Source organism: Chionomys nivalis, chromosome 11 (genome assembly GCF_950005125.1).
Source record: "Chionomys nivalis chromosome 11, mChiNiv1.1, whole genome shotgun sequence".
Lineage (NCBI taxonomy): Eukaryota > Metazoa > Chordata > Mammalia > Rodentia > Cricetidae > Chionomys > Chionomys nivalis.
The window spans coordinates 41,009,820-41,023,334 of record NC_080096.1 but is presented as its reverse complement, the minus strand read 5'-3'; positions in this window follow the sequence as shown (position 1 = coordinate 41,023,334).

The following is a 13,515-nucleotide window of genomic DNA, read 5'->3' as shown; positions in this document are numbered from 1 at the left end:
CTTCATTCACACATTGTATGGGCAGTCAGCAAACGCCCATTCTAACTTCCCTCTGGGTTCTCTGCACATCACATAGGTCAAGAACCCCATTGCCTGGGCTGCCCACTATGTGCTACACATAGATCAAGTGGCATTACCTCTTCACTTCATGGATGACACAGACACGGACAAGGTCCCAGACAGATGAAGAATCATCACGGAAGCAGATCACCCCACTCCCTGTCACCTCCCGGCTGGAGGCTTACAGATGTGGCATCTTTGGTCAGAGTTGGGCTCTCCTGGTGCTCTTTGGGCCTGTTCTCCTTTCTCCCCATCTCTGCTCCTCACTCTAGGACCTCTGTGCCCTTCCATATCTTGTTGCCTCTCTGGTTTTTCCCAGCCATTACTGACCTAGCAAGTGCTCAGCTCAGAGGCAACCCCCCACCCTGGAAGTTCCTTGCCTCCTCTCACCTCTCATGAACCCCATCTTTCTCAACATGAAGGGTTTATTGGAACTGTCTCCCGCCGTATGACATTCATGAATGTTGTGACCAGGACTGTAGCCCAGGGACTCTTGAGGTCTAGAGTTCAGCCATCGCTGTCGCCATTGTACCTCCTGCTCAGCTTTATGCCGGCTCCCCAATTCCATGAGTGGGAAACTAAAGCCCAGAGACTGATCCAAGGTCAAGCTCAAAGATGCCACCCCTTTCATAGTCCTTTCAAGGATGCCGTTTACTTCTGTCAAGTCCATGAGAACCTCAGTTCTTCCATTTCCTGTCTCATCAAATACATGGCAAGCACAGGCCAAACTCCAGAACAGCTTTGGGGCCAGAACCAACCGTGTCTTTCCCTTGCCTTCAGAGAGGTAGCAGTCTGGACTATGCACAGCAATTAGGAAAACACCTTATGAATCACCCTCAGGATTTAGGGAGAATTACAAAGCTACTAGAGACCTATGGAAGTTTTTGAAAGGCACCCTGCCCCCAGCTGTCCTCAGCTAGCCTGAGTGGCCCTTCTGTAGCATAGTGAAGAATGTGCTGTCCCAGGACCTGAATCTTGGCTGTTCCTCTTCAACAAGCCATTGTCAGGTCAGACCTGGAAGTTCCTTGCTCTGCCCCCTGAGTGTCTGGGAGGATAACTGTCACACAGATGAAGCCACAGAAGCCTCAGTCCTTGCACTGCCTGCCTTCTCTTCTCCTGGATCTCACAGCTGCTAGGCAGCTGGGAACATCTGTTTAAGAGGTATGAGTGAGGGACGTGAAAGACTATAAAAATGAACAGGATTCCTCAATCACAGCTTTCACCTGCTCCCGCCTCCCATCTCCTGATCGCCAAGTGGGAGTGTCTGCAAACCGTTGCATACAGCAGACAGGCAGATTGCTACATCACAAAGGAATTAATTGATAGTCAGGTATAGTGGCTCACACCTGTAATCCCAGCACTCCCTAGGCTCCTCCTTGGGATCAAGACCAGCCTAGGCTACACAGTGAGTTCCAGGTCTGCAGAGTGGGAGCCTATCTGGAAAGCTAAACAAATAAAAGAAGACGTTTTTAAAAGGAAAGGAAAAATAAAGATGGCAAAAAAAAAAAAAAGCCACAGAAAACAAATCAGTTCATTTTCAACAGATCTGTCCTTTTATAGAGTTGATACCTTTTCTAAAACTTTTTCCCCCAATTCAAGTTCATTTCCTGGGGCCATAGAGCATAGACCCTAATAAGTGAAGTGACCTTGAATAGACTCTTTCCTCTGCTCAGCATCCTCTTCCTAGCATGGTGCTGTTGTGCAGTATTGCCAGCCAGGCTATGCTATGCTCTGACCTGGGCTCTCACAGCAAAGGTGCGGTGCGTAGGTGTGAGCAGCTAAAAGCTGCTTACCCCCCCATCCCCCCATCCCCCCCACCTCCCCCACCCCCCGCCGCCAAGAGAGTACCCTGCAGGGATAATGGTGGCTGGATGCCAAATGAAGTGAAAAGTCTCCTTCTCAGGCTGTTGACTTTCTTCTTGTTTAGGGAAAGGGAAGATAATGACATTTAGCACTTTACATCCTAACAGTAAAATGAACAGATAGAAACAGATTCCAGCACTGCGGACTGAAGCTCCGCAGCCAGAGCCTCGCCCCCCCCCCCCCGTGCCCTCCCCGCCCCCGCCCCCCGCCCCCCAGTTCTTGGGGCCAGAGTCACTGGCACCCTCCTCTCTCAGCTTTGCCACATCCAGCTGCTCACATCAGGTTTCACACCTGTTCTAAATCTACCCTCAACCCTACCCCCACCACCTGACAGCTACCCCCACTAACACCCCCAGCTACCACACCTCCCTGCCTCTGCGGGGTCTGTGGGGGGGTGCATGCTGTGTTTAGAGAGTGCTGCTTGTTGCTTTCCTTGCAGAAAGTCTGGTTTCAGGAGCATTCACAGACTATTAGGAGTGCAAAGATTAAGGTGGATACTACTGGGCCCTGACCCAAGAGCCCTTCTCATCTTATTTTAATGCTGGGTCCCCAGCCGGTGGTGCTGTTTTGAGGGAACCTTTAGGTGGGAGACAAGTTTGAGAGTTATTCCCATTTGGTGGGTGTCTGCTGCCTGTCTGCCAAAGGAAGATGCTGACACCATGTGCTCCCACAGACTGAGCCACCCCGTTTTGCCTTCCCCTACTCTGAAGAACTAAACTTTGAAAACAAAACAAACAAACAAAAAACTGTAGGGCTGGAGAGATGGCTCAGAGGTTAAGAGCACTGCCTGCTCTTCCAAAGGTCCTGAGTTCAATTCCCAGCAACCACATGGTAACCCAAAACCATCTGTAATAAGATCTGGTGCCCTCTTCTGACCTGCAGGCATATATGAAGACAGAATACTGTATACATAATAAATAAATTAAAAAAAAAAAACCCTGTGAACCAAAAGAATAAGGTGGCAGTGGGTGATAGGAGGGGATGTTTGCAGGGCACCTAGGGGATACTCAAGCTGGCTTTGCAGGATTTACTAACATATGCCCTGTTTAAATTGTCTCTGACAGGCATTTGGTCACAGAAAAAGAGCAATATACTTCCCCAAAATCAAATTCCAGCACTTTAACATTGGACTTCCCAGCTCCTAGAATGCAAGGCACACATCTCTGGCTTTTTTTTTTTTTTTTTCTTTAGAAATTTCCCAGTCTCTGGGGCTGGAGAGATGACTCAGCAGCTAAGGTTACTTGCTGATCTTTCAAAGAGCATGAATTTGGTTCCCAGTACCCACATTGGGCAACTTAGAACTGCCTCTAACTCCACATCCAAGGGGATCTGATGCCTTTGACCTCTATGGTCAAAGACCTGTATTCACCTTCGCACAGACACACATGTGCATAGTCAAAAATAAAATACACTTTAAAAAATAAATTTTAAGAGCCGGGCAGTGTGGTGGCGCACGCCTTTAATCCCAGCACTTGGGAGGCAGAGGCAGGCAGATATCTGAGTTTGAGGCCAGCCTGGTCTACAGGGTGAGTTCCAGGACAGTCAGGGATACACAGAAAAACTCTGTCTTCAGAAAGAAAAGAAAAAAAAAATCTTTAAAAAGCACAATTAGAAATTACCCAGTCTCAAGTATCTTGTGATACTAGCACATATGGACTTAGCCAGAGAGCACAGATATTTGGTCGAACGCTATTCTGGACATTTCTGTGAGATGGTTTTTGGAAGAGACTAGTATTTACCCCCGAGAGCTCTGAGTAAAGTGGATCGCCGTCCTTAGTGTGTGTAGCCTTGTTCACTCAATAATAAGGACTAACTTCCCTTCAGCAAGAAGACCCTTTGGGGGCTAGAGAGATGACTCAGAGCTAAAGAGCACTGATTGTTGTTCCAGAGGTCCTGAGTTCAATTCCCAGCAACCGCAGAGTGGCTTACAACCATCTGTAATGAGATCTGGTGCCTTCTTCTGGGCACCATAATAATAATAAATAAATAAATCTTTTTTTTTTTTTTTTTTTAGCCTTTGGACTACAACTACAATAGCAGCTATTCTAGCTGGCCCAATCCACAGATTTTTTTTTTTTTTTTTTTTTTTTTTGGTTTTTCGAGACAGGGTTTCTCTGTAGCTTTGGTGCCCGTCCCGGAACTAGCTCTTGTAGACCAGGCTGGCCTCGAACTCCCAGAGATCCGCCTGCCTCTGCCTCCGGAGTGCTGGGATTAAAGGCGTGCGCCACCACCGCCCGGCCAATCCACAGATTTTTGAGCTTACAGGCTTCTGTAATCATTGGATCCAACTGTACTCATTGGATCCACAGTGCTGTCCTTACACTCCTCTATACATCACAATCTATCTTATTAAATTTCCTAAGTGCAAATAGGAAGGAAGGGGTACTGTGGTATTTATTGCATACCAGATGTGTAAGACAGTGTAACACTCGCCTTGTGTTCATTCATCCTTTTATTCACCAATTAATTCAGCAAAGTTTTATCAAGCATTTATAATGTTCCAGGCAATGATCTAGTCCAGGCGGTGGGTAAACTATGGGTGAATTTGATCTGCCACCAGGTTTTCTTTTTTTAAAATAAAGTTTTATTGAAACACAGCCATATTTATTTGTTTACATTCTCCTCTGGTTACTTTTACTAGATAATGACCTAATTGAGTAGCTATGAAAAAGACCATATGGCCTGCAAAGCCTGAAGTACCTAGTGTACTGCTTAACTCTTGAAGAAGAAAATTTGGTGCCCCCGGGATAGGCATTAGTGTATCACTGCGTTCTAAGGTGACAGAGGTGGGGAAGGATGAAACCCAAGTGAGCCCCACACTGGAAAAGCCTTTACTATGTTAAATAGTGATGAGTATTAGAGAGAAGACTGAAGGGTATGAAGCATGCAGGGATGCCTTGAGTAGGGGTGGACTGCAGAAGGGAAGAGGGTGTCCTGGCTGAGAATGGATGAAGGCCTGAGGAAGTAGAGGAGTGAGTCCTGAGAGCGGGGCATGGAGCTGTCAGGAAAACAACAGGCGCAGAGCCATACCGGAGTATTAGCTATAAGTATGATTCCATTTAACACTGGGTACAGGTGCCCTTCAACAACTTCCCATATACAATCACATTTAATTACAAGTCATTGTCTAATTACACAGATAATCATACACAAGACCCATCTAGTATATTTCTGCTACCTACTCACACAAGACTTCCAGTTTAAAGTTTTGTCTGTTTCTCAGATGTCACGTCTGAGAACACTGCAAGGTACTGTGCCCTCCTCTTGAAAGACACTCTTCCATGAAGCCCTGGCTCCTGTAGCCAGGGAGTCCATTGTGACCTTCATCCTGCATGTTCTACCCACGCTTAGAGTCCCTCTTGGTTTGTGGTCATAGGCTCTGGATGCAGGGATGTCTTGAGTCAGAGGAGTTTGTCATCTGAGCGGTAGACAAGCTGTCCCTTCCTCTATTTATTGATATATTAAGCCACAAACCAAGCAAAACTGTGGTTCTTCAAAATGCCGAGGATACGGGAAAGGGCAAGATTAGGGTCACCCTCAAGAGGATGCAAGTGTGGCCAGGGAAAGCCACTGGGGCATGAAGTGTCCTGGGACTGTGGGACAGCAAGGCAGCTGTCTATTTCTTTCCCTTTATTTTTGATAACTAGAAAAAGAAATGGGCTTTTCTAATTTGTGGGGCTAAACTAGGAATGTGACTATAAACCAAAGCATCCAATAAATTGATTGATTGAAATGTGTCCCAGGAATCTGCTAGCATGACAGGGTCAGACACTGGGTCTCTACCACCCTGGACTCTGTGACTGTCCAGCCAGGCCCCCACTCCAGACCACAGAAGCTCCTGTGCACTTACAAATCACTACAGCATGCTGGTCTGCTTCCCAAGGGGGTCGTGAGCGTTAATTAGTTACTGTGGTTAAGTGCTCTGAAGATGTGGGGGTGTATAAACACTATAGGTCATTAGGCCTCTTCATACCACTGTGTTCTGCAGCCTGGGAACTGCTAATTGAGAAATAATTAACACCTCAGGGTATAAAGGGCACTGCCTAGATTCCCCAGATCGGAGGGGCTATAACTACGTGTCTGGGCAGAGGGAGAATAAAAGGTCACTGTGGACACATGAATCCCAAGAAATTCCAAGCATGACTTCCCTCCCAGTTGGAGGAATATTGCTCCAGCAAAACCTGAGAGACACCAGTGCCCGAGGAAAACCCCTCCCATAGAGCTGGGCCACGGGGACCCAGCATGGCTTTTAGAGACAGAAGAACTCAGGACCACCAGCTCAACCTGGTCCTCTAAGCAGGTTGGCGGACACTATGGTCATGTGCTGTCATGTGCTCTAGTCAAGCCATGTCTTCCTCAATATAAGGGTATGATGAACCATATATCTACCACCCTCCCTCACCAAGTTGTCCAGTATCTTTCTTGCAGGCCAGCTCATGTAACATAGTCATTCTAGGGGAGACTTTAAGATATCAATGCCTGGGCTTGTCCCACTTCAGTAACCATGTACATGGGGATTCCTGCACTGCTGTGGCAGAGGTATTAAGTCACTGGAGCCTGCATGCCTGAGAGGAATAAAGACATTCTTAAAGAGACACTGTGCCCCTCCTTGGGGCTATGGAAACAATGTGCCACAAGAAATGAGAATTCCTCTGGAAATCTCACACTAACGGGAAGGAAACGACTAAAGTCTGAGCCAATGTAGTGGTTTTGAAAGAAGATGGCCCCCAAAGGAAGTGGCACTATTAGGGGGTGTGGCCTTGTTGGAGGAAGTGTGTCACTGTGGGGGCGGGCTTTGAGGTCTCTTTTTCTCAAGCTTCACTTGGTGTGATAGTCGACTTCCTGTTGCCTCTTAGTCAAGATGTAGGACTCTCAGCTCCAGCACCACATCTGCCTGCACACTGCCATGCTCCCTCCCCTACCCCCTACCCCATGATGATAATAGACTGAACTTCTGAAACCATAGCAAGCCACCTCAGTTAAATGGTTCATTTATAAGAGTTGTTGTGGTCATGGTGTCTCTCACTGCAATAAAAACCCTAAGACAGTCACCCAGAAAGAAACCTATCTCTCAGAAGAGGACTTGCAATTCGTCAGGCCACCTCTCAGGACAGTCTAAAAACGGTGACAGTGACAGCTTTGAGACAGTCTAGGGGTCCTGATTGGGTGTCTCTTCTCTGCCAGTTAGAGTTAAAAGGCAGGGGCAGTCTGAAGCAGCACAGGTGGCAGCAGAGACCGCTCAGACACCTCAGACAGAATCAGCAGCTGGAGAAAGGCCTTCCCTGGGAGAGAGGAAACACACACAGAGCAGACACAGAGAAAAAGACCCTTTGCAAAGTAGAGGGGACGCTCAGCAGGAAAATCCAGCCTTCCCTCTAGGGCTGGGGGTGTTAAAGCCTCTGAAGGGTCTTCCACTATTTAGGATTAGTCAGTTTGAAAAAAGCAAGGATGGGTGATTGGCCCAGAACTGTGGTACCACTTGTCCAGCCAGTCAGTCACCACGGGGCCTGCTGGTGGGAAAGAGAAGCCTACAAAGCTTTTCTTTGCTTTAAGCTGATGGGTTTTTGTCTCAGATCAGGAGGGTGAGAAAAAAGTTGGCCATCTTGGAAATTCACCACCTTTATTTTTTTATTTTTATTTTTTGTAAAATATCTATTATGTATACAATATTCTGTGTGTATGCCTGCAGGCCAGGAGAGGGCACCAGATCTCATTGCAGATGGTTGTAAGCCACCATGTGGTTACTAAGAATTGAACTCAGGACCTTTGGAAGAGCGGGCAATGCTCTTAACTGCTGCGCCATCTCTCCAGCCCCTAATTTGCCACTTTTATTACCTAGCATGGCTTCTCTCCCTGTCTGTCTGTCCACCAGGGAATTGGTCTAACTCCTAGTCTCAGCTTGTTGAGGATAGGTGGCCAAATCTGGCTTACTGGGGTTTTCGGGACCTAGGTTCTGACCCTTAACAATTCTGGCACATCAGGAGCCGTGAGAAACAGAGATGTAGTCCCAGCACCGGCCTATCCCTCTTGTATGATGTCATCCATTCCACTCCATGCCTCTGACTGTCCTGGCCCCTCTGCCTGGCAGACACATCTCTAAGGTAAGCTGAAAGGTAATTTCCTCAGTAAGCTCCCCCTTCCCTGTGCTCCAGTGAGGTTACTGATCACAGGCAGGCGTTGTTCATGAAGCTCCTGGGACACCGAGAGTTGTCTGGACCATTATGGGAGTCATCAGTGTCTTATGGTGGGCCCAGTACACTTGAGGCCATCCATAAAGTGTCATTGTTGAACAAGGGAACTGAAATAAACACAGCTGCTGCACAGGACATTTTCATTCATTCTGTGTGTGTAACATTCTCCCCCAGACAGCCACAAGGCTCTAGACTCTCCCCTCCTTCAGCTCTTTGTTGACATGCCACCTTCGTGCTGAGGCTTCCTATGGGCAACCTATTTACATCAGGACCATCCAGCTCCCCGCTCCGTGCTTTTTAAGCTAACTTGTCTTTGGAACATTTAAAATTCCCTAGAGCTAACAACTTAGCTTCTTTCTATGATTTTTTTGTTAATTTTGATTTAAAAATTAATTTTATCAAAATCCTGTTTTGCCTTAGTTTCTGAGTTCTTTATGCCCTGCTTCCCAGCAGCACTTTCTAGTTTGTCAACATGAGAGAGCTAGAGCCATCTGGGAAGAGGGGACCTCAGTTGAGAAAATGCCCCCATCAGGTTTGCCTGTAGACAAGTCCGTGGGGAGATGTCTTAAAGAATGATTGGCATGGGAGGGAGGGCCCAGCCCATTGTGGCTGGTACCACCACTGCACAGGCCGTCCGGCATTGTCTAAGAAGGCAGACGGAACAAGCCATGAGGAACAAGCCAGTAAGCAGTATTCCTCCATGGTGTTTCCTTCAGCTCGTCTCCAGGTTTCTGTCTTGAGTTCCTGCCTTGACCTCCATCCCCCATGGTGGACTGTAACCTGTAAGCTAAAACAAACCCTTTCCTCCCCAAGTTGTTTTCAGTTGTGGTCTTTCTCACAGCAGCAGAAAGCCAACCTAGACAGGTACCCTGCTAAAGTTTCGCTGTGCTGGCTTACAGGTTGTCTCTTCCAGAACAAGCTAGGTGCTGTTTTCTTCATTCTGTTCTTCACTACACCTCCAGCAGGGGCTTGTACGATGTAGCTATTCAAAAGATACTTTGTGAGGGCTAGGGAGCTGGCTCTCCAGGTAAAGAACTTGCCATGCAAAAGTGCGCCTCCGTGAAGAGGAGAGCTCAGGGCCTCCGGGCCTCCGTCTATAAGATGGAAGAAAGACACGTCTGTCAGCCTTGGACCTCCACATACGAGTTCATACTTGTATACACGCAAACAAGCAAACATTCGCTTACACCACACAACACACTTGTGTAAATATGTATATTATGTATGGGGAAAAGACTCATTTTTACTTATATGTATGTGCACGTATGATATGAGTGGGTATCCTCAGAAAGCGGTCATGAATTTCCCGGAAGCTGGAGTTACAGTAATTGTGAGCTACCCGAAGTGAATGCTGAGAACCCAACTCTTTCTCCCTGAAGAGCAGCAATCGGTCTTAACCAGCACAGTAAATGGAAGTTTTAATTCGCACCTTCAAGACTCAGTGAAAGACCCTACAGACCCCCTCCTCAGAACCCGCAGCTAGCAGGCTCCCCGGGAGAACGTCCTGTTTGCTTGAAAGATTCTCAGGATCAGCAGCTAGCCTGCTCTCGTGAGAGGAAAACAGGATATCTATAAGATAGGACATCTACAAAGCAGGATGACTTCAAAGTAGGATACCTATAAGATAAGAGCAGGATGTCTGCTGCCAGACATCCATGCTGGGAGAGGAAAACCATTCATGCCCCCCCCCCGCCTCATTCTGATAACCACGCTTCTGCTTCTGTAAATTGCTTTTTGCTGCCCTCTTTCCTATAAAAAGTCCTCCTCCCAGTCTACAGGCGCGCAAGTCCTCCGAAAGACTTTGCCGCCCGCAGGTACCTGTGTCTACCTAATAAACCTCTTGCAGTTTGCATCCGACTCGTGGTCTCGGCCTGGTCTGTGGGTCCGGGGTCTCCACCTGAGGGAAGGTCCCTACCGGGGGTCTTTCATTTGGTGCGTTGGCCGGGAATTGAAGGCCCTCACCCAGGGACCACCGACCCACCATCGGGAGGTAAGCTGGCCAGCACCGATTTGTTAGTCTGTGTCTGCGTCGTTTCTGTGCTTGTTAACTCTGTACACTCAGATCTGGGTGCTCTGTATCTGGCGGGCCCAGGAAGGAGCTGACGAGCTCGGACTTCCATCCCGCAGCCCTGGAAGACGTTCCAAGGGTGTCTGGAGCCCTGAATTAGGTGGCAGCTTTTTCCGGAGCTCAATCTGTATCCCAAAGTCTTGCTTTGCTGACTTGGGTCTGAATCTGGAGCCTTTTCGGTGCTCATCTGACGGGCCACATTCCAAAGGTGGCCGGAGCCTGATTTTTCACAGTCTCCGTCTGAAGTTTTGCTTTCGGTTTTGCGCCAAAGCCGTGCTGAGCGTCCATATTGTTTGTGTCTGATTGTTGGATTTTTGTGTTTAAATATGTTCTTTGTTTTTGTATATCTGTTTGTGCTCGAGTCTAAATCTGGTACCATGGGACAATCGTTAACAACCCCTCTTCACTTAAGAAGGGGGGAAAATTGGGGTTTTAACTGTTTCTCAGAGACTGGAACTGATGGTATTTAGTAACAACAATGTCTGTCATTGTACTCTTACTGGAATTGACCTGATGATATTTGTAACTGCTTATAGAAGTTGGAAAAGTTTGACACACCCTGTAAAATGTTGAGCCTCCTCCATATGCAGGATCAGATAGCCCAGAGGGACCTGAAGCGGCGATGGCCGAGGGGCCCCCACAAGAATCCCCGGCCCTCTCACCTATGGCTGGCCAACAGAGGGACAGACGCGAGCCGCCGCCTGATTCCACCTCCCACGCCCTTCCCCTCCGAGAGGGTCCGAATGGGCAGCAACAGTACTGGCCATTCTCAGCTTCTGATCTCTATAACTGGAAACAGCATAACCCTTCCTTTTCCAAAAACCCAGTGGTGCTGACTAATCTAATCGAGTCTATTTTAGTCACCCACCAGCCCACCTGGGATGATTGCCAGCAACTCTTGCAAGCCCTGCTGACCTCAGAGGAAGAGCAAAGAGTCTTTTTGGAGGCTCGGAGAAACGTTCCAGGCGACAACGGTCACCCAACCCTTTTGCCTAACGAAATTGACGAGGCCTTCCCTCTGATGCGACCTGATTGGGACTTCACCACAGCTGCAGGTAAGGGACACCTACGCCTCTATCGCCAGCTGCTTATAGCGGGTCTCCGAGGGGCAGCATGCCGCCCCACTAATGTGGCTCAGGTAAAGCAAGTGATACAAGGGAATGAGAAAACTCCCTCTGCCTTTTTAGAGAGGTTTAAGGAAGCATACAGAATGTATACTCCCTATGACCCGGGGAACCGGGGCAGGCCATTAGTGTTTCAATATCCTTTATTTGGCAGTCCAGTCCGGATATCAGAAGTAAATTACAGAGGCTGGAAGGTCTGCAGGGGTATACAATACAGGATCTGCTGAAGAGGCAAAGAAAGAGAGAAGGAAAGGAGAATTTACAAGTATATTCAGAGGAGCAACCAATAAATGAGGAAAGAGACATGAAACAGAATAAAGAATTAAGCAGGCTGCTGGCCACTGTAGTTCAAGGACAAGAAAGAGAGGGAGGTAGGCTGGGAGAAAGGAAGGGGGCCAAAATGGACAGGGACCAATGTGCTTATTGCAAAAAAAGAGGCTCTTGGACCAGGGCATTCTCATCCCCTGCCGGTCACCATGGAATACCCCCCCTTTTACCAGTAAAGAAACCAGGGACTGGGGACTACCGGCCAGTGCAGGATTTGAGGGAGGTCAACAAAAGGGTGAAGGACATGCACCCCATGGTCCCCAACCCCTATAACTTATTGAGCACTCTGCCACCATCCCACGTTTGGTATACCATATTAGACTTAAAGGATGCCTTCTTCTGCTTGCGGCTGCATCCGGAGAGCCAGCCCCTTTTTGCCTTTGAATGGAAGGACCCAGATCTTGGTCTTTCGGGTCAATTGACCTGGACTAGGCTCCCCCAGGGATTCAAGAACAGCCCGACCCTCTTTGATGAGGCTCTGCACCGGGACCTGGCGACTTTCGGGTCCAGTACCCCACCCTGACATTGCTCCAATACGTTGATGACCTCCTTCTGGCGCCGCTTCAGAGAAAGAATGTCAGGAGGGCACAAAGTCCCTCCTACAGACATTGGGACAATTAGGATATCGGGTATCAGCCAGGAAGGCTCAGATGTGCCAGAAGCAAGTCATTTACCTAGGTTATCAATTAAAAGATGGACAGAGATGGCTGACCGAGGTGAGCAAACAGACTATCACTAACATCCCTGCCCCCCCGGAACCCCCGCCAGCTGCGAGAGTTTCTGGGAACAGCGGGATTCTGCCGCCTCTGGATCCCAGGGTTTGCCGAGATGGCTGCACCCTTGTATCCTCTAACTAAACAAGGGACAATGTTTGATTGGGGAGAGGAACAGCAGAGGGCTTTCAAAAACATTAAGAAAGCCTTACCAGCCTCCCCTGCTTTAGGCCTCCCTGACATCACCAAACCCTTTGACTTGTTCGTGGATGAGAGACAGGGTTACGTCAAAGGGGTCCTAACTCAAAAACTGGGCCCTTGGAGGCGTCCTGTAGCTTATCTCTCAAAGAAACTCAACCCAGTTTCTTCAGGGTGGCCGCCCTGTCTGCGAATGGTAGCAGCTATCGCAGTCCTCACTAAAGACGCGGGTAAACTAACCCTGGGCCAGCCACTGACTATCCTGGCACCCCATGCGGTGGAAGCCTTGGTCAAGCAGCCTCCAGACCGCTGGCTCTCCAATGCCAGCATGACTTACTACCAAGCCCTGCTCCTGAATGCGGACCGGGTGCAATTCGGACCTGTGGTCGCTCTTAATCCCGCGACCTTGCTCCCCCTGCCTGAGGACCCGGAACACCACGACTGCCTCCAGATCCTCGCAGAAACACACGGGACCAGACCGGACCTGACGAATCAACCCCTCCGAGATGCTGACTATACTTGGTATACGGATGGCAGCAGTTTCCTGGCAAATGGGAAACGAAAGGCGGGGGCAGCAATGACAACAGAGACTGAGGTAGTTTGGGCAGAAGCCTTACCAGCAGGCACCTCCGCCCAGAGGGCTGAACTCATCGCTCTGACCTAGGCACTCCGGATGGCAGAAGGTAAGAGACTGAATGTTTATACGGATAGCCGATATGCATTCGCCACGGCTCACATACATGGGGAAATTTATTGAAGACGAGGGCTGCTGACCTCAGAAGGAAAGGAAATTAAAAACAAACTTGAGATACTGGCACTCCTGAAAGCCTTATTTTTGCCCCCAAAATTAAGTATTATGCACTGCCCTGGGCATCAAAAAGGCCATAGCCCTGAGGAAAAGGGAAATAGGCTGGCAGATAACGCTGCTTGAGAGATTGCTATAAAATCAACCAAGACCTCCCAAGCTCTCC